General features: G+C 33.5%; 1 long non-coding RNA gene across 1 annotated transcript; it reads left to right on the plus strand.

Annotated features, from left to right (window-relative positions):
- Positions 1-3,484: 3,484 nt before the first annotated feature.
- On the plus strand, positions 3,485-22,052 carry LOC150037540 (uncharacterized). Its single transcript, XR_016528713.1, has 2 exons — positions 3,485-3,686; positions 21,889-22,052. It is a non-coding gene; the product is annotated as an uncharacterized LOC150037540 (long non-coding RNA).
- The last annotated feature ends 4,425 nt before the right edge of the window (positions 22,053-26,477 follow it).

A 26,477-nucleotide genomic window follows, 5' to 3' on the forward strand; every position in this document is an offset into this window, starting at 1 on the left:
TGAGTGTGTAAATTTCAATGCAAGAACATAAATGAAAAAAAGAAATGGAAAATAACAACATAATAATATAAAATATTAGTAATTAATTACAAAATTCAAGAAAATAAAAAAAATATTTGCATAAAAATTAGTTGAAAATTGTTTATTGTAATATGCATATGTTTAATACCAAAAAGATAATAACCTTCAAATTTAACTTAAATAGTTAAAAATTAAAGTAAATTACATCAAATCATTAATCAATCAAAATGAAAGTTAACTCAACAGTAATTAGTATGAACTTATTTGTTAGAGATCGAAATTTCGATTCCTTACCTCTTGAATGAGATCGAAATTCTGTTTCCTTATCTCTTTATCTCTATCGTCAAATAGACAACCAATAAACAATTATTAATTTTTCTCTTGCCTTTGCGTGGACTTGAGCACCATCATTGTTAACAGAAAAATGGAAAAATAATAATAATAATAATAATTGGCACAATTAACAGGTGGCATGACAATTACCAAAAGACTTCATATGTTGATGCAAGACTTTTGACTAATTATTGAGCAAATTAAAAGTTAAATAAAAAATTGAAAATAAAAGAGTTCATATAGGACAGAAACTCAAAAGCTGCATATATAATTTTTGTTAATGAAATATTATTTAAGAAAAATAAACTTATACGATTTTATGGATTAAAAATATTTAGAAAATCAGTCCAAATCATAGAGGTGGCATTCCGTCAAATAAATTAATATTAAGATTGGTGAATGAGAAATTTTAGTTTATTACAAATTTTCGTGTCATTTTTTAAATTAATGATAAAATTAAAATTATTAAATTTGAGATTAATTATAAATTTACGTGTGTCTTAAATTAAAATTGATGACAAGAAAATAATAAACTCTAAGACACCGTTTGGTAATCGTTTCATTTTTTGTTATTGATTTTTGAAAATTAAGTCTATATTCTCTCATTTTCTTATCATGATTTACATCTTTCTTAAGTACATGAGTTGAATTCTTAGCCAAAATTTAAAAAGAAACACAAGTTTTTAAAAACTATTTTTTGGCTCGGTAACCATTTCAATTTTGGTTTTTTATTTTTGAAAATTAAGTCTATTTTCTTTCCATTTCTTACAATGATTTTCATATTCTTGAAGTACAACGGTTGAATTCTTAACTAAATTTCAAAAACAAAAATAAGTTTCTAAGATTTATTTTTTTAGTTTGCTTCATTTTTTAAACCATTGATAAAAGTAGATAACAAAGAAAGAAATTTGGAGGTGAGAGTAATGTCTATAAATTTAAATTTTAAAAAATAAAAATAAAAATAATAAAAAAAACAAATCATATGATTATGAAATAGGGCCTTAGTTTTCAAATTATGGTTTAGTTTTAAAAAACATGGACAAAAAATAAATAACAAAAAGATAAGTGAGAGGTGGAAGGGATCCTCGTAGGCTTAATTTTTAAAAACTAAAAATAAATAATCAAATAGTTATTAAACGGGATCTAAATAATGTCACATGTTTATATTACAATCATTTATAAGCTAGTCAATTCGGCCATAATATTTGGGCCAAAGTCCAAATAAGCCAAATGGTCAACTTGAGGAATAAGAAAATTTAAAGTTGATTTGTAAATATAGCAAAAATGTTTGTAAATTAGGAAAATGATAGAATCGATTAATCGATTATTAATTAGTAATTATGGAAGGAAAAAATACCCCTAATTCTAAAAGAATAAACAATAATTACATTGTGTTTAATAATTTAGCAGATTCATTTTCTGTAAAATGTAAAGCTACAAACTCAAATACACCATACTTATACCAGAAGATGACTCATCTATATCTATTGACCTTGAACGGATCAAATTTTTGCAGCGGAAACAAGTGATCATTTTACTTCGATTTTGTTTGGAATTAAAATACAAAAAGAAATATAGAAAACATGCACAATATTATTGTTGTGATTTATGCTCTAAAGCCTTGTAGTTAATTAGTTATTTGATATAATAATTGATTATTTTAAATATGTAATAATTAGTTATTCATTATGAAAAAATCGAATGTTATTTTATGAGACTTGAATAGTAGACATACAAGTGGATCATGTTCAAATAATAACATAAAGGGTCTATAGTATATGAATAAAGTTAGGTCCTTATCCTTGTAATAATATGTATATGACCCACTTTGTAAGTGTTACAAATATGATGTGATCCAATTTGTTCATGCGAAGACATATGAGTGGGGGTATCCTATATAATGAGTTTGTATAAGACTGGGTTGCGAAATCATTAATCTCTCTTTGTAACAATGTTAACTGAAAAAATTAATATTTAATAGGATAACCATATTTAACTTAATCTCAATCTTGAGTGAGTTATGAACTCCTACCTATGAGGGCTTGTCTTTCAATTTGTATGGATGAGAGTGTCCGAGTTATGACTTAATAAGCCCATCCTTTTGGGGACGAGACCGAATGGGAAGTTGGAAAGATAACTACACAAGATGAAATTCACTCATTCCCGCCTTTAGGGTGAGTAGATGAGTAGTTCCCTTAAATTCTGATTCCGGGTCTTGAACAAAGGGTACTTGCTCTGTTATTGGCTCGAGAAAGACTTGATTTATGGTATGACCAAAAACAAATTGTTCATTATAGGGATTAGTGGTACTTAAGGAGCGAGGGTAATTACATGGGCAAAACGATAATTTGACCCAACTGTAATTACGAAGAATTCACGAAGGAACAACTTACTTGTAATGGTTAAAACCATAGATGCAACATATTCTATAGTGTGAAGAGTGTAACTATAGGTTTTTAGTTGAGTGACCCATTGTTAATGAATGCTGGTTAATTTAATTACAAAGTTTAATTGATTAACCTCAGATCATTAGAGTTTCAAATATGTAGTTCCATTATGTCCCCTTGCTAGCTCATAACGGGTAAGCAAGGACCATTAGTTTTAAAAGAATTTGAAATGTTCAAATTTATTAAGAGAATATTCAATGAATGTATATGATACAATTAAGATAATGTATATAGATATATCATAGTATACAGTTAATTTTGAATAAGATCCAAATTTAAACCTACATAATAAAAGGAGATTTATTGTATCTGAATAAGATTCAAATAATAAATAATATGAATGAGATTCATATTAAAACTATAGGTTAAAAGTTAAAGTGAATAAGATTCATATTAAGACTATAGATTAGGAGAGAAACACATTTGAATATGATCTAAGTCTTTAATTAAATATTAGATATTTACTTAATAAATTTAATTTAATTAAATTAGTTTAATTTAATTAATTAAATGAATAAAGAAGTGGGTACTTATCGAATTTAATCAATTAAATTAAATTAAATTAAATAAATAGGAAAGTGGGAGTTATCCCACTATATGGGATATCACACAGAAAAGTTTTTTCTTTTTCTTTTTTTTTTTTTGGAGTTGATTTAAATTAGTTTTTCCCATCTTCATTCTCTCAAGTTTTTTAATAGAGAAAAGTTATTTGTGAAAATTACTCTCTAACTAAAATTTCCTATATTTCAAAAGGAGGTTCCCAAAAACCGACTTCTTACTAGCGAATAGCGGGAAAAACCATATGGAAGCATCTTGATGTAGTAGTGGAGATCTGTTTGTTAAGAAAGAAGAGGATGTTGGAATTCTTGAACACAGTATTCAAAGGTGAGTTCTTTTTTTCCTATAATTTTTCTTAACCTGTGAATATTGTAAACCTTGTTTACTATATTTTTTTCTCTTCTTTTCTATGTTATGATTTCCAATTCTACTGTGAGATTCGATTTCTTCAATTGTAACTTCACAGGTTAAGCAAGGAAATATATGGAAAAATAATTTAACCTTTGAAGAATATTTTCTTAAAAATACACAATATTGTTCTTCCTCAACTAACAAATCTTTGACATACAATAACATGACACCTCCATAGGATCTCCCTGATTATTCTTTTAGCAAAGATTGATTTGTAGGAACTTCCTTTTGAAAGAGAAAAGGGAATTTTTATTGAGGGGGTGAGTTTTTATAGAGAACCATTTTCTCTATAAAATGCACGAGAGAGAAGAAAGGGAGGGTGAGAGAGAAAAAATCCTCTCTTCTGCAAGAACTAACTTTCTTATTTTATTCTTCACAGAGAACAATTTTCTCTTTTTTCTAACATGAAGTGTGAGAAATAAAAACTACCCACTTCACCCATGAATTAAATTAAACCAAATTAATTTTAATTCAATTAATTATTAATTATAATAATTAATAACTAATTGAAATTAATTAATTAATTTACAAAATTAAATATCTCGCTCTTATAACCTATAGTTTTTAACATGAATCTCATTCATATTAACTTCCAATTTACAGTTCTAATATGAATCTAATTCAAATACATGTCCTTTTATATATATATATATATATATATATATACTATATTAGTTGTATCATATAGAATGAATATTATTCCCTAAATTAATTTGAATAATTCAAATTCTTTCCAAATTATTTGTCCTTGTTTACCTGTTGTGAGTTAGTAGGGGTCTTAATGGACTTATAGATTATAAGCTCCAATGATCCGTGATTAACTAATTAAACTCTTTAATTAAATTAACCAATATTCAGTAACTATGAGTCACTTCGCTAAAGACTCATAATTGCACTCTTAGCACTACAGAACATGTTGTGTCCATGGATTTAACCATTACAAGTAAGTCAATTCTTCATGAATTGTTCGTAATTACAGTTGGGTTAAATTAACATTTTACCCTTGTAATCACCTTTTACTTCTTAAGTACCACCGATCCCTCTAATGATTAATCTATTTATGGTTCTACCATAAACAAAATTTCTCTAGGGTCAATGAGAGGGTGAGTACCGTTTGTTCAAGACTTGGAACAACACTTAAGGAAAGTCTCATCTACTTACCCTAAAGGTGGGAAGGCGTGAATTCCATCTTGTGTAATTATGTTCATAGCTTCCCACTCGGTCTTGTCCCCAAAATGGTAGGCTTATTAAGATGGTGACTAGAGCCACCCTCACTCATACAAATCAAAAGACAAGCTTTCACAGGCAAGAGTTCATAACTCATTCATGATTGAGGTCGAGTTACATATGGTTATCCAATGAAATATTAATATCTTTAGTTAATGGCGATACAAAAAAAGATTACTGATTTTGTGGTCTTGTCTTATACAAACTCATTGTATAGAATACCTCCACTCGCATGTCTTCACACGAATAAATTGGATCACATCATCTGTAACACTTACAAAATGGGCCATATACATATTATTACTAGGATAAGAACCCAACCTTATTCATATACTATTAATCCTTTAGGTTATTATATGAATATTATTCACCTATATGTCAACTACATACCTTTCAAGTCTCCTGAAATGACCATGAATTTTTACTATAATGTGTAACTCATTATTGCATATTGAAATAATCAACTATTATGCAAACAACTAATTACTTGTTAGGCTTTAGGGATAAATCCCCAAAGACCCTAGCTAACACACATCCTCAAATATCCCTCGTTAGATTAGATGTACTAAAACATGCTATCCAACCAAAAAAAAAAAAAAAAAAAAAAAAATAGAAATCAACCCACTCAAAAAATTAAAAAATCAATCAAATATAATAACAAAAAAAAAAAAAAAACTTGAAACTTTCGTTCCTTCGTTCCCAATCCTTCATTTCCTACCAAATCAACCTTTTTCCCTTTTCCCCCTTCAATTTGACCTGTGCAAACAAGAAGCTTCTTCCCCTTCGTTTTGAACTGTTCAAGCAAGTAGAGAACTAAAACATTTTTTTCTTAAAGTTTAAGTTTGAGATTAGAAGAGTGCACATGATGACGAGGATCCGTGGAGTTTCCATAGACAAAGAAGAATACATGTAGGAAAACACTGCCAATCTCAGACTCAAAATCATGGGTCTAAACTCACTAGCTTTAGAGAATATTTTACATGCTTGCACGTAAGATTTTGTAGGGATTTGAGACACCCATTTTCATCTTATGGAGTTTACTTATAATAATAGTTATCAGTTTACTATTGGCGTGATACCATTTGAAACTCTTTATGAAAAAAGGTTGCACGTCACCTGTTTATAGGGATGAAATTGGAAAACGAAACTTTGTTGGGACTTGAGTTAATATAGATTACCAGTGAGGCTATCTGGAATGGAAACATCACAAAGTGGATAGAAAAGTTATGCCAATACTATGCATATAGACTTGGAGTCTGAGTAAGTGAAAGTGGCACAAGGAAAGGGAAGTTGGGTCCACGTTTCATTAGGCCATTTTAAATATTGGAGCGAGCTGGCCCTGTAGCTTATCGATTGACTCTACCGCCTACACTCTATAATTCATATTTTTTTCCATGTTTCTATGTTGAGAAAGTACATAGCATATCTATCTCATGTAGTAGACTACAAGCTCTTGTAATTGAACGAGAAACCTACTAAAATTCTTGTAAGGGAAGTGAAGATTTTGTGCAATCGAGAGATAGTGCTAGTGAACGTGCTATGACAGAATCATCAATTTGAGAAGGCAACTTGGGAACGAGAGGACGAGATGAAAATAAAGTACCTAGGGCTTGTTTGAAATAAGAACTTTCAGGGAAGACAATTCCTAAGAAGTGAAGAATGTAACATCCTAAGACTTTTGGTAAATTTAAATTAACTATCTCATATTATTCGATTTTATTTTCCCTTTAATTTTAGATTATTGGAACCAAGATTGAGATAATTGAAATAGATAATTAATTAACTTGATTGGTTTGTTGGACCTTGTTGAGATTAAATAAATGAGAAAAGTAGACTTATTTAGAGATTAGGCTTTGACTTTGAATTAGGGTTTAACCTTAAAAAGGAGAATATATGTGTGTGTGGGTATCCTTCTTTTTCTTTTTTTTTTTTCTTTTTTAAGAAGGAAATCATTTTTTCCTTTTTCTCTTCCGTTTCCAGCCATGAGACCCCCCATCCCCCCTTATTGTCAACCCTTTGTCTCTCAGCTTTCTGTTGTGCAACCTCAATGCCTAATAGCACCGAAATTGTGTTATCTTCCTCTTCTTCATTAAGATCTTTGGTCTATTTAGTGAGCTTAATTGATAATTTTATAGGTCTTGGGTGCCTAAGAGGTAGAACGAGGCGTTTAGTGTGAAAAGGTGCTAAAACAATTGAAATTGGAACTCAAATGCAACAAGTGAGAAGAAGACTGAAGAATTACGAAACTGTCATTGATGAGCGTTGGCAACAGTGCAGCAGTGCTATGCTTGGCACATTTTCAAGAAAGCTCCAAATTTGTGATGGTTGGGTAGCGCCTCTATTGGGTTTTATGCCCTAAAACTCGTAGATAATAAGTGTTATTAATTGACCATCATCAATAAAGAGTTATAGATATTGATTTAATAAATGTTATTGTGTTGTATTCTATTTTGTCTTAATAATCCTAAATCCAATAAACTAACATCCAAGACTGCCTTATGAGTCTTGAACTGTATGTAGAGACATACAAAGATCAATATTCAAGATATAACCTAAAAGGGTCTATAGTATAGGGATAAGGCAGGGTACCTTACCCTGATAACACTATGGATACAATTCACTTTGTATGTGATACATGATGAAACATAAAGAAAGCATGCAATAGCAGAAGCGAAGATCGATAACATTCTAATTAGATTAACACTAAGAATAAGCATGCATAAAGCATTAGAAAATACAACCTTTGAAGAATCCACCGCAATTTTCCTTTCCGAGCTCGATCAACACCACCAATGGTAAATCCTCACTATTCTTCGGTTGAAAAACATAGTGGTGGGACCATTTTGTTAGTGAAGACAAGGGAATTTCATTCTAGTAAAGTGTAGAGTAAAGAGATTTTGGTGTAAGAGTAAAGTCAAAAGTCAAAGAAGCATTAGTTCTTACACATTTCAAAAACCAAACTATTTAAAAACAAATTACATGCAAAATTCTATCTTGCATGTCTTCCACCTAAAACTCTACTAGCATGTAATATTTAGGTATCAAGCTTTGGAAGACCTAGTTAATCAACATTCCTTAACTAACAGGATTGTCCACTATAGCCTGTAGTTTCAATCCCCTCACTATAGATATATTATGTGTTCATTTGATATAACTGTCATCGATAAGTTGATTCTTCACAGGTTATTTGTAACCTTAGCTAGATAAATTACCGTTTTACCCCTAAGTTACATTTTTTTCTCCTTAAGTACCATTGTCTCTTTAATGAACAATTGATTTAGGATCTTAATCACTAAATTCATTCCCTCTCAGGGCAACGAGAGGATGGAGCCCCTTGTTCAAGACCTGGAATCAACCCTTAAGGGAACAACCTTTTTACTATCCCTAAAATGGGTAGGAGTGAATTTCATCTTGCAAATTCTATGTCCCCAGCTATCTACCCATTCTTATCCCTAAAATGGGAGGCATATTGAGCAGTGTTGTTGAATTTAACCTCACCTATGCAGATCAAGGGACAATCTCGAATAAACAAGAGTTCATAGACAGTTTAGGATTTAGATCAAGTTATCTAGTTCATCAAGAAGTGAAATTAATCAGTGTTAATGATAAACGGTGTTAATATGTAACAATGATTATTTTGTGGTCAGTCTTACACAATCTCATCATATAGAATACCCACGCTCACATGTTTCTACATGAACGAACTGATCACATTGTTTATAACACTTTACAACATTTATAACAATCATAAAGCGGGTCGTATTCAATGGTATCTCCAGAAATAGGTACCCAATCTAATCCAAGTAGTATAGACGATTTAGGCTATTTTACTCGAACTTGATCTAGTTTATGTCTTCACATAAAGTCCAAATATTCATAACAATAGTCAAAGGTTCAAAGTTTATTGGATTTAGATTTATTAAACAATCAGCAACATTTGTCTGAATAAACTTCATATATGTTTACTGTTTACAAACTACGAGTTTTAAGACATACAACCCAACAAACTCCCACTTGGACTAAAATTCCTAGTAGGTTACAACAAAGTTGAATGCTATGAGAGAAAACTAAATACAATAAACTAGGGCATCCCATGCCCATAATTTCTCCCATTTTCCCTATTTATTCTACCCGTAGTCCTAAATTCTTCAGGTGACCCTTGAAAATCTTAGCCGGGAAGGCCGTTGTAAACAGATCAATAATATTTTCCTCATACGCTATTTGTCTCACAACAACGTCTTCTCTTAGCACGATCTCTCTAATGAGATGATATTTGTGCTCAATATGTCTTCCATGCTTATGGCTTCTAGGTTCTTTGGAGTTCGCTATTGCCCTATTGTTATGGCAATACAAAGTGATTGACAGATACATGTCTGGAACAACTTCCAAATCATTTAGAAACTTTCTAAGCCATACTGCTTCCTTGGTTGCTTCACATGCAACAACATATTATGCTTCCATTGTGGAGTATGCAATACAACTATGCTTAATACATCTCCATTCTACTACTCTTCCATTTAGTGTGAACACTGATCTTGAATAGATCTCTTGGAGTCTATATCAGTCTGAAAATTGGACTCAGTATATCCCATAAGGATCAAATCCTTATTTCTATATACGAGCACGTAGTTCCTCATTCTCCTAAGATACTTGAGAATATTCTTAACAGCAGTCCAATGTTCATAACCAGGATTGGACTGATACCTGCTGACAATCCGTACTGCAAAACATATGTCTGGACGAGTACATAGCATTGCATACATCAGACTTCCGATTGCTGATGCATAGGGGACTTGTTTCATATCCTAATCTTCTTAAGGTGTCTTAGGAAATTATTCCTTTGACAAATGTATTCCATTCCTAAAATGTAAAATACCTCTTTTGGAATCCTGCATCTTAAATCTAGACAACACCTTGTCTATATAAGATGTTTGAGGCATGGCTTACGTTCTGTTCTTTCGATTTCAAATTATTTGAATCCTAATGATATACTGCACTTCTCCCAGATCTTTCTTTTAAAATTGGATAGCTAGCCAATTTTTAATGTCAGTTAGGTATCCTACATTATTCCCAATAAGTAGGATATCATCTACATACAAAACTAGAAATGCTAAAGTGGAGTTGATGATTTTTTTTTTGTATACACACGGTTCATCAATGATCTGTTCAAAGCCATAAGATTTGACCATAGTATCAAATCTTATATTCCAAGATCTGGACACTTGTTTCAATCCACAAATAGATCTCTTCAGTTTGCAAACTTTTTGCTCCTGGCCTTGTTCAATGAACCCTTCTGGTTGGACCATATAAATACTCTCTTCAAGATCTCCATTTGGAAAGGCAGTTTTGACATCTATTTTTCAAATTTCATAATTATGAAAAGTGGCAATGGACAAGAGTATCCTGATTGATTTGATGATAGTAACAGATGAGAAGGTTTCTTCATAGTCCACCCCCTTAACCTGGGTATAACCTTTTACTACTAACCGGGCTTTATAGTTTTGTATCTTTCCCACCTGGGTATAACCCTTTGCTACTAACCGGGATTTATAGTTCTGTACCTTCCCCGTATGGTCTCTTTTACGCTTGTAGATCCTCTTACAACTAATAGGTCTTACCTCATTAGGTTTATCTACAAGTTCCAGACTGAATTAAAGTACATAGACTCTATTTCAAGGTCCATGGCTTTGATCCACTAATCAAGATCAACATCATCCATTGCCTGTTTATATGTTAATGGGTCTTCTAAGCCATCTGTTGGGATTGGTGTCCTAATTCTCCTGGAGTCTCGTTATTTGCAATATACACATTGTTATGAATAAAATAAGAGTTATTCTTTCTGGCATTTACTCATATCCAATAAATAAAGCTCTATGGTTATCGTATGTAAACTTAAGCATGTATATGAGATATACAAGTGGATCATGCCTTAAGTGATAACCTACATAGGTCTGTAGTATAAGGATTAAGGTAGGATACCTGATCTTGGTGACACTATGGATATGACCCACTTTGTAGGGGTTTTCAAGTGTTGTAAACTACTATAGATGGTAGATCCTAACCATTCATGTGGAGACATGCGAGCAGGGGTGTCCTATACAAAGAGTTCGTATAAGACCGGACCACGAGATAATTCGACTCTGTATATAACGCCATTGATACTGGAGACTTACATCTCACCTAAACGATCATAGGTGACATGACCTCAATCCTGAGTGTTTTGGGAACTGCCTTTGAGGGCGGTTCTTTGATTAGTATGGGCGAGAGTGACCAGATTGCCAACTCAACATGCCTACCTTTTTGAAGACTTCTCTGATTTGGGAATTGGGAACTCAGTTACACAAGATAGAATTCACTTCTTCCTCGAAGCAGAGGTAAGTAGATAGATTGCTCCTTTAAGGGCTGATTCCGGGGCTTGAACACAGTGGCCAAAACTTCTCTTTGAAAGAGAAGACTCAGTCATAGTAGGACTATGGCTTATGTTTATTAGAGAGATTAGTGGTAGTTAAGGAGTTAGATGTAACTATAGAGGCATAACGGATATTGGCCCAGCTGTACCTACGAGCGATCTGTGAAGGGTTATCGTACTGTTGATTGGTTAAGATGGACACATAATATATCTGTAGTAAGAAGAGTTCAGCTATCGGTCTTTAGTGGAGTGTCTGTCAATTAATGGATGGTGTATCCCATGACTAAAGAGTTTAGTCAGTTATTCACGTATCATTGAAGCTTCGAGCTATAGGTTCATAAGGTCCCTTTGGTAGCTTAATGGATTCAAGTTGAGGATCAGTTCTTGGTGTTGATTTGAAATGTTCAAATTGACAAGAGAAAACTCGATTATATATGATATGATCGTTGTGGTGTATGAGATACATCAAGTGGAGGGTTAATATAAATGAGATTTACATTAAGTGCCATGATATAGAAAAAGAGCTATGGTTTATATATTTCATGAGATGAAATATTAAAACTATAGGTTATAAATATATTATGGTAAGTTGGTTATCATATGTATTTATAATAATATTAATTATTGGATAATTGTCTCTTTTTCTCTAATAACCAATTGAGTGGGAGGTTATTGGTGGTTTCATGGTAACCGTGAAATAAAAGAAAAAATGTTTTCCTAAATTTAGGGGTTGTTGAATTGAGTTTCCATTCTCAAAAATTACTCACGGCGACTGTCACGTAAATTAGATTTGCTAAATGAAAACTTGAAGAGACTAGACGATCATGGAGTGTTTCTATATGATAAACACTCAGCTGGCCGATTAGCTAAATGATCATATAGCTTTTGCTAAACGATCGCATAACATTTGTTAAACGATTGGGCATCATCTATATGATAGATACTGTCATCTCCCACTTGCTCAATCGTTTACACGATTGTTCTCCTCTGGTCTTGTCCTCTAACTAAGTCCACATAGAGCCCACACTTCTGGATTTTCACATTGAGAATACCAAGGCAGCCTTCGTAGTGGTGTCATACTCAACTTGACATAGTCAAGGTATTTGGAGGCTATTCGTGGTGCTTGTGTGGAGTCCGCTGTGTTCTTGATCTTGGAGATTGCAGTGTTCGAGTTCACGTTGATCGTGTAGTGAGCAGTCGTAGTGTATGAGCATTCGTGTGTTGCCGTGTTGCTGTGATGGAGCGTTTGTGATTGAGGGATCTTGAAGATGAGTCTTCAAAGGTATATGTAATTCTATCCCTTGATCTGTCGAAAAGCATGCTATAATTTCGTCGTATGCATAGCCTGTTGTTTCCCTTTGTGATTGTAATTGTTAATGTTCATATACGATTGAAATTTAAAATGATCCTTCCGCTGCTCATGGAAATCCTCGGGTCCGATTTCCTTCAATATTCCAAATTTCACTTCTGGTTTTGAACTTCTTTTACAATCGTGGTCGGTTTTCTGCATTGCGTTTAAATGTTAAATGCGTTTGTGGATGGCATTGATGGATGTTTGCGGGTCTAATTGCCTCTGTTTAAAGCTTTCTTTAAATTAAAAAGTGTTAATTTATAAGGGCCTCTGTGTTTTTGGGCATAATTAACATGCAATCGAGTCTTTAATTCAAAGTGTTTGAGTTAATCGAGTCGTTCGTGATGAAGTTTCGAAGCATGAAGATGCGGTTCTCAGCGAAGAAGAAGATCAAAAGTCGGTCGTGTCGTATAGTCTCAGGTAAACGATAGTTGGGATTTAACTAAACGATCATGTAGATTTTTCTATGCGATCGTGTAGTATTTACTAAATGATAGTTTCGAAGCATGCTAAACGATGGGGTAAATCATTTACTCTATCGTGTAGCATTGGTTGCCCGATCATGTAGACGCTAGAGGTAGACGATCGTGATGGGAGCATTTGATTCTCATCGTTTAGAAAAAGGCACGCGCTAAACAAACGTGTAGTTAGCATGCTCATCGTATAGTCATTGACTACACGATCACGCAGTATATGATACAAAGGCGCTTGCTCAGCGATCGTTTAGATGATTGTGCTTCATTGCATTGTAGTCGTTTAGACGATCGTATAAGGCTTGCGTTGTGGAGCACGCTGCACGATCACGTACCTCATTCTTCATCACATAGTAAAAGGTACACGATCATTACTAAACGATAATTTAGCTTTAGGAGCGTATGTAAACAATTGAACAAAGCGTTTGTTCTATTGTGTAGACGATCACAGGGAAGTTTACTACACGATCAGTGGAGACACGTTGCTTCGCCCAGACGGTTCAAGACTCAGTTCACCTGTTTGAAACCAGAGACTCTTTGTTTTTTAATAGTTAGCTTTAGTTTTTTGAGGATTTGAGGCAATTTTTCTCGGTTCATCAACAATTGTTTATTATACATGAGATGTATGTAGTTTATATGGCAAAGTGTTTGACATATAGATTTGAAACCCACATTAGGTTGTGCAATTATTCATGCATCATGTATTATAAGTGTTTTAATCTAGCATGAAGAAATTACATGAAAGCATGCACATGCATCATGAAAATATAAGAGTGATATTTGTGCATGCAGTGAGCATATTCATGCATCATCTTTATATTATAAGTGTTATAGTATAAGGGTGTATGTAAGCATGTTTTCCTTGATTTGGTACTTGTTTGTATAAATGTTATATAAAAAGGTAGCAACGAATAAAAAATGCATGAAACATGACACTTAGGCTGTTTATAAACGTTATGAATGCCTTGTAGGTGCTAGCCTTGCATTGTGGTTGATTTTCGTTGTTTCCTGTTTATAAGTGTTATAAAGAAAATTAGAACTAAAATCGATAAGAAAGAGTTGCATGTAAATTTAGGGTGAACTCATGTTTTTTAAAAGGATTTTAAAATTGGATTGAGATAGTCCTAAGTTCAAAGGTTCTAATGGGATTAGTAATCTAAGTTTAATATTTTTAAATCGGTTGGATAGGATTAAATTAATTGGCATAAAAGATTAAAATTGTATTAAATCTATCTATAAGGGACCTTTTGTCTAAGGAGGGTTCTGTCTAGGCTAGGGTTCTTAAGCTGACGAAAATGGAACACCTCTACCTGGGAACCTACCTGGAAAGGTGAATTAGATAGATTTTCTACAAGCATGCGACAGTTTGTTAAAGAATCCGTTAAAGAGTTTAATGGATGATGATCAAAAGTTGTTTCAATTATCCAAGGTAAAAGTCACTCTTGGGCAAACCTAAATAGTCACTTAGTTAAAAATTCTTAGACATGTTTTTTTTTTAAGTAAACTAAACCCTAGGTTATAAAATACTCAGTGAGAGGAAGAGATGTATATGATATGTCAATGATTCCACTCACGTTTCTCCCTGAATGTTCACACCGTGAGATTCATGCTTGGTCTTGTGGTGCCTGATGCTCGATTTTATGAAGTGGGAATGTGGATGGTATGCGTTGATGAAATTGCATTGTGCACTCAAGTTTCCTCAGCGGAATCCAAGTATAAATTCCATTGAGTTTCCTGGTAAGTCCAGGGTCGAACACAGGGACTTGTGAAAATAGGTTGCGTTGGTAATTTTTAGGAAAACTTTGTGGTAACCAAATAAATAAATTGTTGGTTTGTTATTGATTGTGTTAATGAGAAAATAAAAAAAATGCGATTTGAGAAAAGTCAGTTGCGTGATAGATGCACTGAGTATGCGATGAACGGGTTGAGAAGATCTTTAGCTAGCATTACTTGGGAATGCATCAAACTATGCGATCATGCTACAACCATGCACAACAAGTCATTTTCCAATGCAAATGCGATGCTTCTAAGTCTAGGACGCATATATTGAATGCAAAAGTGTCCATAGAGCTTATCCCTAAGTCTCTACTCTTGTCCTATGCGATGATGCAAAATTCATAAAAGCAAGGTGACCGCATACAATCATATCCTATCTCCAGGATGCATCCGATGCGTTGATAACAAATAGTGCTTATTCCTAAGCTTCTATCTCTTGATTATGCGTTCTAATTTGACTCTCCTAGATTCTAACCTGACCTTCTCAAGCCTAGATCCTGTTCTTAGACTACCCTCCCAAGTATCTCTAATGGACGAATGAAGCATACATAATACAAGATAATCACATAGAATGAAGATTCCCTAATTGTGCTAGCTAAATGCTTCTCAACCCATTCAACTGATTTAGCTACTCATGCGTAAATAACAGAGAGTGAAAAGATATAGAGAAGTAGATTCCATTTCAATAAATGAATGGAATACAAAATAACAATAGAAGTTTAAGGTAGAGAGCCTGGTAGTAATTCCTTGCTGACCGAGGCTTTTACACTGTAATCTCTATTCGATTCTAAAGATGTTCCTGTTTCTGCAGACATCAGCCCTCTCTCTGTCCTTGAAGCTTCCGGTGTGTCATGCAGACATCCAACTATGGGTAAGTGCCTTTCACAACTTAACTCTTATCAACATGGGTTTCCCATTGCATTGATAGTGGAGTTGTTATTCTAAAAAAAAAAAAAAAAAATTCTCTCTCTCTCCTTTTTTTTTTTCGAATAGCAAGGTCGAAAATAAATACCTCACCCCTAAATTTAAAATGCGGCAATGTTCTCATTGCCAAAAGATTGAAATGAGCCATGCGATGTTCTTAGAATGCTTTGTAAAGAGAGTTTGAAAGAAAGCTAGCAAACCCCTAACTTCTAGAAATATTTTAGGAGGTGACTATCTTAAAGTTAAGTTGACTCTAGTATATACAAAAGAAATAGAAGATTGTTTTTCATCATTGAAATCGTAATTGGAAAAGAAACATTATGTGGTAACGTACTAAATTTATCCATGACAAATGATTGCGGTAATCAAAGAGGATGCGATGATAAGACTTTTTAAAACTAACATGTGATGTGATAGTGCAAAATTTGAAATAGAGATAAGGAAGAATACACCCCCAAATTTGCGCTGTCGCCCGCATTGTGTATTGACGCATCCATCTTTGCGGCGATCTCTCTTCTTTGGATCGTGGTGATGGAGTGAGATAATTTGTTGCTTCATATAACATCTTCGCAATCTTGTGCCTTAATTGTTGTAAACAAACAAAGAGAGGGTCAAATGATTTTAAACAAAACAAAAAGATTTTTTTTTTCAAAAATAATAATAAGTAAAATGCAGATAGATAAATGATGATAAAAGTGACGAAGAAATGAGAGTTCAAGAATCAAACAAAGGGTATTTCGAGTTTCTCAGCTTCACGGAGGCATTTTCTAGCTGGAAATCACCTCCACAATATGCCTTAACTCGCTGTCCATTAACCTTAAATGTCCGGCTTCCATCCTCAGTACTTAGCTCCACCGCACCATGTGGGAATATTTCTTTAATGATGAAGGGTCCGAACCAGCGTGATTTTAGTTTTCCCGAGAAGAGCCGCAAACGTGAGTTGAAAAGTAAGACCTTTTGCCCGACTTGGAGGTTTTTACCGCATATGCGTTTGTCATACCAGTGCTTGGTGCACTCTTTATAAATTTTCGCATTTTCATATGCATTGATCCTCCATTGTTCTAGGTCGATCAGTTGTATTTTTCGCGCTTCTCCTACTTTCTTCAAATCAAAGTTCAGCTTCTTTACCGACCATAATGCCTTATATTCTAGCTCCAAAGACAAATGACATGCCTTACCAAATACCAACGCATATGGGGAAAAATCTATTGGTGTTTTAAATGCAGTCCGGTATGCCCACAACGCATCGTCAAGCTTTGTTGCCCAATCTTTCCGTGAAGGCCTTACTACCTTCTCAAGTATTAGCTTAATTTCTCGATTGGACACTTCAGCCTGACCATTCGTCTGCAGATGGTATGTGATGCATGCCATCTTAGTCCTTTTACTTAGAATTATGAAGGTTGTTAGGCAGAATATGCGTCAATCATGTTAGGAATTCACGAGAAAAAGAGTTTGCGTCGATCAACATGATGAATCTCAGCTAACCCATTATTTTACGTTAATTATGCGTTCAATATTCTATTTTTATAGCCAATGCAGGAAATGAACGCAAACGTGGAAACCGGACCACCGCATAGACGGCCGTATGTGGAGAAACACTCCATCGCAAAGCCGAACGTGTCGATCAACGCATGGATGTTGCAGTAATCATCCGTATGCGTCCATCACATAGGAGTTGCGCTCGTCAAGCGATTGCGGTCATCATGTAGAGTTGCAGTATTAAGCGAATGCGGCCATTGAATGATTACGGCTACGGACAACGCAAGCTAATGGGATCAACGCAAGGTAGGTGGAATGAACGCATCAACACATTTACCTCGAGAAAATCCAAAAGATGATGTTGACATTTCACCTACCACGCCGTTGGTGGCAGAGGTTCAAAAAAGAACTAACTTGCCGAACATCAGACTCAGAGCAGTTCAATTAATGCTGTCGGTGACCCAATCTCTAAAAATAGAAGCCGATGAGCTGAAATTCAAGTTATCCAGAGATTATCCCTCAAACTGGGGATTTTCCCTGCAATCCAGACAAAATGCATGAGAAGATGGCTAAGAGTTCTTCACCTCCTTTATCCATTCTGAGTGACGATTGGAGCCTTCGACCAGAGCTTAAGAGTCATTTCCTCCGACGATCCATGGCACCACTGGCAGCCTTGACACACAGCCGCTGGAAGCAAAGTTTTGCTTCCAGCCGGTCATTTCTTTTTCTTTTCTTTTCCTTTATTGTATTGTATGACATTTTGAATTAAGGAATTAATACAATCTGTTTTCAATGTATTTATCTGTTCCTTCGACTCCATCTCCATCTTCTTTGCTTAGCATCTTTATTTTCATTGCAACACTTAGTGAGATTGCTTGGGTATTGCATACTTAGTCATGTGGATTAGGGATATGAAACATGTAGTAACCTATCGAGAGGTGTGTATTGTGTGAGTGTGTGAGTAACCTTATTAGTTTAATGTGAAGCTATGGAAACGCCTATCTATAGGTTAACGCATTGCTTATCTATGAGTAAAGTCAGTAACAACCAACTGCCCGAGAGGGTAAGTGGTTGGTCGCATTAAGCAATGTATGCATTGTTCACTAGAGATAGGAATAAGCTTAGGTCAGCCAAGTTCATGCGATTACCTTATTCTATGAGCACATCATTCATCATTTAGGCATATTTGAGAGAGTAGTCTAAAATCCAAATCTAAGACTCGAGAGAGCAGATTGGAACGCATAGGAAGAATGAGGATCTTAGAGATAATCTCTATTTGCGTCACACAGCGTATGCACCCTACAGATTGGATTTGCATTATGCGGCAGCCACGCTCATACGGCGAGAGCTAGTGAGCTGGTTATGGAGGTCTAGGCAGGCATAGGCTTCTCGCCAATATCGCAGATACATCGCATACGTCCTAGAGTTAGGTTCACATGTGTGTAGCATGATTGCATGGCTTGGTTGACTAGGGTTGTCCTTGCGGTCACTCTTAAGGATTGCAATGAAAACATCTCCGCATTTTATCTATTTTCCCATACATTTATTTCATGTCAAGGTTTGTCGTATCTCTACCTCTCATGCATATTCTCATTGCGTTGTCTGTTAGATATGAGTAGGAGTAGGATTAACTTAGCAACATCCTCTCCATTCTTTTATTTATACCACCGCATGCACGTCACTGCAAACATATAGCTACAAGTCCCTGTGTTCGACCTCGGATTACCCAAGAAACTTGCATTGGAATTATACTTGGTTCTAGCATAAGAAAACTTGTGGCAGGACGCATGGTCATCGAATATATTCGTTAACGCATTTTCATTCCAACGCATAACCATCGACGCGTGACTATCAACGCATATCTTAGGAACATACATTGTATACCACGTCCAGGGATTTTGGTTGTCGAGTAAAATTGACTTCTAATTTCCTGCCACCAAGTTTTTACGGTGGTCACTACCTTCTCAAGGACTTCTAAAGAGTTTAGAAGAAAACTCCTTGACGGTGTGTGAATCATGTCCATGCCGGTGTGTGAATCATGATATAAGTGTTATGTTATAATGATGTATGATTACACTAAGCATGTCCATGCATCATGCTATATTAGAATTGTTATAATACATAGTGGAATGATGTATGTGATTGATTTTCATGTATGATTATATTGAAAGTGTTATATTTATCAAATGAAAACAAAATTTGCATTGAGCATGACATTACTTAGATAAATATAATTATTGTATTTAATCAATGTCACTAGATGCAAATTTATAGATTTTAATAATCATTAAAATATAAGGGTTATAGTTTTAATGAGATAGTTTAAAATCTATAATTAGGAGTTGCATGCAAATGTAGGTCCAACTTAACTTTTAAATTGTTTAAAATTGATTAACCTAGACTTATGTTGGAGTTATTTCTAATGGGATTAGAAATAGATTAATCTTTTTAATTCGTTTTAATAGGATTGAAATGAATTTAATCAACAGATTAAATTTATAAAATAATTGCCTATAAGGGATCTTTGTCTAAGGGACGTTCTATCTAGGCGGGGTCTTTAAGTTGACAAAAACGGAATACCTCCACCTCGGAACGAACCTGAAAGGTGAATTGGACAAATATTTTATAAACATGTAATAAATGATTGATTTTATTAAAGAGTTTAATAATTAAAACCAAGTATTGATAAATCATTTAATATAAATGTTATATTGAGTAAATTAAAAAGACGTAGATAATTTCATTAGCCAATTTTTTAAATTGAATATAATGAACCCTAAGAAAATTAGAATACTTTAGTGGGAGGTGTGATATATCAAGCTTCAGCTCTCACGTCCTTAATAGTGCACATCGTTATATCCACGATCGGTTTCATGTCGCCTTGGACGCGGTCTCCTTCAGAAAGTATTTGCATGGGTTAATAACAAGGTAAATAGGGAAAGTGTTCATAGTAAGTGTGAGAGGGACGCGTGTCAATGTATTCTACAGTCTCCTCCATTAGATTGGATTATGAGATTCCTATGATTCGCCTGCATGTCGTCCTGGAGCGACCATCCCTTTGGAGGGTCTGATCATAGGATTCAAAACAACACAAACTTCAGCAATGGATAGGATTTCTTAGGTTAATCTTCCACAGTTGTCTTTTCTTTTGTTAGCCTATTGAAGCATACCTCTAGGATCCAAAAATGAGAGGGTCGCACTTACGAGATGAATTAAGCTAGTTAATGAATCCTCGACCGAAACAACGGTAGCTAAGAACTATAGGAATAAGAGTTATTCTAGTATTAGTGGTTGGTTGAGATTGTCTCAATTCAGGGGAGGAGTAGATGATCACCATTCGGTGGCTGTTAGTCTAAACCTCTGAAGTACTGTTGCAAAAACTAACTAAAAATTAGTGGTCGAAGGTATTTTTTGGACCAACTTAAAAGTTCAAGTTGGTTGAGTTGGAAACCTAAAAGAACAAATAAAGTCTCCAACCCAACCCTTAAAATTCGGGTTGGGTTGGTTTGGGGTGTCAAATTATAACTTATTTTTTCTTTTTAATTAAAAATATGTAAATTTATCTATAACACATGACATATAACTAAAATCTCATAAAAATTAAATGTTAAATACTAAATATCATGATATTTATTAGAAACTTTAAACAAGGATAAACATCATAAAAATTTTAAAGAAAATACTAAAAATACACAAATCAATAAATACAAATTAAACAAACTTTAAACAAAGACAAATATATATTTTTTTATTAATATATATAATTCGGGTTGGATTAGGTCAACCTAATTTTTTTTTAGCCAACCCTTGAACCCAACCTAACCAACAAAAATAGAAAATATTTAACCCAAAACTCAATCCAACCCTTGCATTTTTGGGTTAGGTAGTCCGGGTTGTTCAGGTTGTCGATTCATTTGAACATCCCTACGAAAAATTAAAAGATAAAAAATAACATTCCATCTAGTATTTGTTTGGACTTTCTTTTTCTCTCGACTTAAAATCTTTCACATTAACGAATCTAAAGGTGTAACATTCAACTTCCATATTTTATTTAAGTTGATAATTGTAATGCCCTAAACCCAAAATTCAAAATCGGCCCAGTACTCTCTTGCATCCTCTACAACCTAATTACGTCTTTCTTACATACCCTCATTCACATGAAACTTTCTAAAAGGTCACTCAAGTACCCTTAATTAAAAGTTTTTATGATTAAGCCACCAAAAAAGAAAGAAGCATCTTATTAGTTTAGGTAGTAACTTTCAACTCTTTTAAATCTTTCTAAACTATACTTTTATGTCCTTAGAATACCTCTTGTTCGAATGTGATCTAAGTTTATTCATGTCCCTCTCTCAAAATCAGATCATTACAATAATACAAGCATGAATATTACAATAATACTTTTATGTTGTTTCATTTCCTTCAATCCTGTTGGCTTTGGCATTATACTCATCCTACCGTCTTTATTTTATGTTTTTCTAGAACATACAAGACTCTAACCAATTGGAATGCTGGAAACAAAGACCAGATTATGAATGCTCCAATCCTCTATTACATTTCGTTTGAAAAAAATTCGTGTAAAACTTATAAATGTATTAATTAAATTTCTAAAATATTATGAATGAATCAATTTAGATTCTTATTCGTAATTTTCTTTAAGAATATTATTTTGTAAAATTCATATTTGAAGAAGTCTACATATATTTGAGAAATAATTCATAAATAATCTTTAAAGATAATCTTAAGAAAGAATCTATATTGATTGACTAATGAAAATTTGAGAGTTTTGTTGACTAATTATATGTTTACATGATACCGATGAAATGAAATCTAGACGAAAGTACTTCCCTAATTCCTCAACAAGATCATTCTCTCCATGCTACCTTGGATCAACAGTCAGCAAAAAAAAAAGAGGCCAGAAATTATAGATTTTACAAGATATGAAAAGACGATGAAAAATGTATTTCAGGTTATGTAACCTATAGATATATATATATATAATTTAAATATTTATAACAAAAATTTGATATTGCATCTTTAAAAAAAGTAAAAAGCTTTGGTATTGTAAAAATGGCAAAATATCCCAATTATTAATAGATACTTTTAATCTACAAGAATTTCCCTTATTTAATTTTCAAAAAAAAAAAAAAAATCAATTAATTTAAATATCAAATTAAATTTTATAAAAGTGTGGAACAAAACTAAAGATCTATCAACTTAGGACCTGTTTGTTAGAAAATTTGAAACAGAGTTGTATTCATGTTTTCAGATATTTATTTGGTAGCAAATTTAGAAATTGAATTCTAATTTAAACAATTACTTAAAATGTATTTGATACTACATAAAATTAGTTGTAATTACCTATTTAATATTTAGTTGACAATACACTATAATTAATTTATTTATGAATATGATTTTTATTGAAATTATTATATAATTATTATTCTGTAATATTACATAATACATATTATATTTTTTTTAGAAAAAATGAATTGAGATTATAACATGATATATAATATTTCTAATATTTTTATCTTTATTTAATATAATTTTTCTTTTAAAATATAAAATTCAAAATCTAGATACAACGAAAACATAAAAATATTGTCTTCAGAATTTGCATTGTCTGAATTACAGAAACCGAAAACATTTTTAACAAACAAAAATCGAATTGTCTGTCAAACACATATTTACTTAATTTGGTGAATGTGAAAATATAAAATAGAATTTGAATTCTCTAGCAGTTAAATCTCCAATTAAATTCAAAATTTAAAAAAGATAAGATCATTTAGTTTAAATTTCGAATTGTAGTGTACTACTTAGAAACAAAAGTGTAAATTTAAGATGAACAATTCGTTGCTCCATGCATACTAAATTGTGTAGAACGAGCCCAATTTTTTATTTTAGGCCCAATTCATAAGATTACTTAACCCGAGAGTTTGTTGCTGATTGACTGAATTGAAGGTGGGTTATCAAAAATAAGAAAATTTGGGGCGATGGAATCTCTTTAAAAGAAGCCAAAATCAATTTATTTTTCTCTTAGCATTTTAGTGAGTGACTGTGTATATTTTTCTTCTGAGAGTGAGAGTTTCTCTTTGTTATTTATTTCAAGTTATCGAGTTGTGGTACTGGATTCAAATAGTTTTTATTGGACTATTTCGGAAGATATTTGTAGTGAGAGTATTGGGTTCTTTGCGATCTCCATCATAGTAGAACCTGCCATTGCAGAAGACTAGATGTAGTCCCGAGTTTGGGGCGAACCAGAATATTCTTCGGTGTTGTTCTCTTTATCCTTTATCCTTTTTATTTACAATTTTATGATCCATTACTTATGGCTCTAACCTGTGAAATGGGAATTTGAGATATAATTTAGTTTATTCTGTATTTATTTATATCTCACATGAATTCCCAATATGTGGTATCAGAGCTTTTGGTTCAAGAGTCATGGAATCAGTAGAGCCAAAAGATTTCGAAGGAATCATAAAATTTGATGCGACAAATTTTGGATATTGGAAGATGTAAGTTAAGGATTTCCTAACTTACAAGAAAATGCATAAAGCACTGAAAGAGAGACAAGAGGAGATGTCAAATGAACATTGGGAGAACCTAAATGAAGAAGCAGTCACAATCATCAAGATGTGTCTGTCGATGAATGTTACCAGTCTTGTAGCCACTGAGACTAGTGTAGTCAAATTGATGGAAGCGCTTAAAAACAGGTACGAGAAACCATCTGTTAATAGTAAGGTTTATCTCCTTATGAAATATTTCAACATGCAAATGACTGAGAATATTTCTGTTAATTCCTATATCAATGAGGTTACCACTTTAATTAATCAGTTGAAGTCTGTCAAGATAGAATTTATTGATGAAGTATATGCTATTCAGTTGTTAATGTCTTTACCTCATAGTTGGAACCATGAAAACAACCGTGTCTAATTCAATAGGGGACAATACATTGAAGTTTTTAGGACTGTGTGATTTAGCTCTAGTTGAAGCAATTCGTAGGAAAGATAGTAGTGAAGAATCTACTGTAGGTTCAACTTTAATAGTAAGTAAGGGTAAAGACAAGATAAATTATGAAATGATGAGTCGAGTAACAGTAAGAAAAAGTGTAGAAATAGGAATAAGGAGATGGATTGCTTTTATTGTTACAAAAAGGGTCACTTCAAAAGTCAAGGTAGGAAATTAGAGGTGGATCTAAAAAGGAAACATGAGGTAAATGTGGTTGAAATTGAAGAAGAAATAATTAGTGATGTTTGTTTCTGTGTTGAGAGTAATACAGAAAGTAGTAGCCACTCATCTAAATAGACAATTGATAGTGCAACTTCAAGACATATAGCTTCAGATAGGAGTTTGTTCACATCTTTCACATCAAGACACCATGGTCTAGTGAGGATGGAGAATGGTAGAGTTTCCAAAATTGTTGGGATTGGGAATATCAATCTATAGGCAGAATGTGGAGAAAAGTTAGTACTAAACGATGTCAGGTTTGTGCCTAGGATGAAGATCAATCTTGTCTCTATTGGCAAATTGGATGATGAGGGTTATAGGTGTGAGTTTGGCAGTCGCCAGCGTAAACTCGTGTTAGGATCATAGGTAGTGGCAGTTGGCCACAAATATTCTACACTGTATAGATGTCGTTTTGATGTTGCCAAAAGATCAACGAGACGGTGGATGCCAATTAAAGTTTCAGATTGCAGGTGTAGAGGTACAGTTGAGCTATCACACCTCACTCCAGATTACATTCTTAACCTGGATGGAATGGTGACTGCAGTAGTTACCAACCCTTTTGCTAGCACTTACTGCCTAACTAACCTATTAACTTTTACTCAAACCTTGAATACATACTTATCATTAATATACCAAAATATTAACTTGGAACTTAACATATTTACATTACAGGGTTTCGCAGCATTGTTCATACATGAATATTACAACCTAGTGAGCCCCATCTAGTATACTAGTTACTAGACAGACAAATGTCTACTAACTAATACAGGTTTTCAATTACACTTTGTTCAACTTGTTTCTTTAAGTGACAGAGCAACAGCAGAAAAGTCTTTTAGGAACTGACCGCTACCTAAAAAGGAAAACATTTGAAAACGTGAGCTAGAAGCCCAGTGAGTGACTTAATAAAACATAAATCTCATGCTTTAAACTGAAAACTTGAAAACATAATATTGAAACTAAAATATACCAAGCAAACGTGTACATAAAACCTTTAAAACCACCATTAAACAATAATGTTCCTTAGTTGTAAACGAGCATACATCGCTCTAGCTTCTAACGTCTGTTACCGGCCAAGAGACCCATACTTCGACCTCCATTTGCTGGTATATAGCCTAAGGGACCCATACTTCGGCCTCCCTTTGCTGATATATGGCCTAGGAGACCTATACTTCGGCTTCCTTTGCTAGTATATGGCCTAGGAGACCCATACTTTGACCTCCCTTTATCCTTAGTTGAGAGTGAACTACTAGATCTAACCCTCAATGTCAACCTTAGTCGGGGAGAACCCTTTTTCTCAATCCCTCGACGTCGTATTACCAACGTGCAAGTGGTGTTTTCTATGTACCATCAACACCTTCAGTACATTTATTCAAATACCTTCCTTATTTTCAGTATCTGGCTCACTTAAGCTATCAAGTTCTCAAAGAGCATTAAAAGAATAGTTTTCAAATATAGCATAGAAAACTATTTAGGATACCTTTCTTACCTTCAGTATCCCTTTTCATTTTGTTTAGGAATACCAACGCATGTACTTTGACAACCTTAGGTATTTAAAACATAGTACATCAAGCTTCATTCATCCTTAGCTTTAACCCTAACGCATGCTTCATACTTTGTGAAATAAGTTGGCTTAAAACATACTGAACCAACTTGTAAAAACCACTAGCATGCGTTAGACATAGAAAACATACTTGGAAAACTCATACACTAGTAAACATCATGAAAATGGAGTTACTAAAACATGCTGAAAGTATTTGGACAAGATAACATATTTAAATCGTGTCAATTTCCGTGGAAAACATGCTTTACTTAGCATGAGAAATAGCTTCAAACATATGTTG

Source organism: Benincasa hispida, chromosome 3 (genome assembly GCF_027475165.1).
Source record: "Benincasa hispida cultivar pf3 chromosome 3, pf3_genome.v1.1, whole genome shotgun sequence".
NCBI classification, from domain to species: Eukaryota; Viridiplantae; Streptophyta; class Magnoliopsida; order Cucurbitales; family Cucurbitaceae; genus Benincasa; species Benincasa hispida.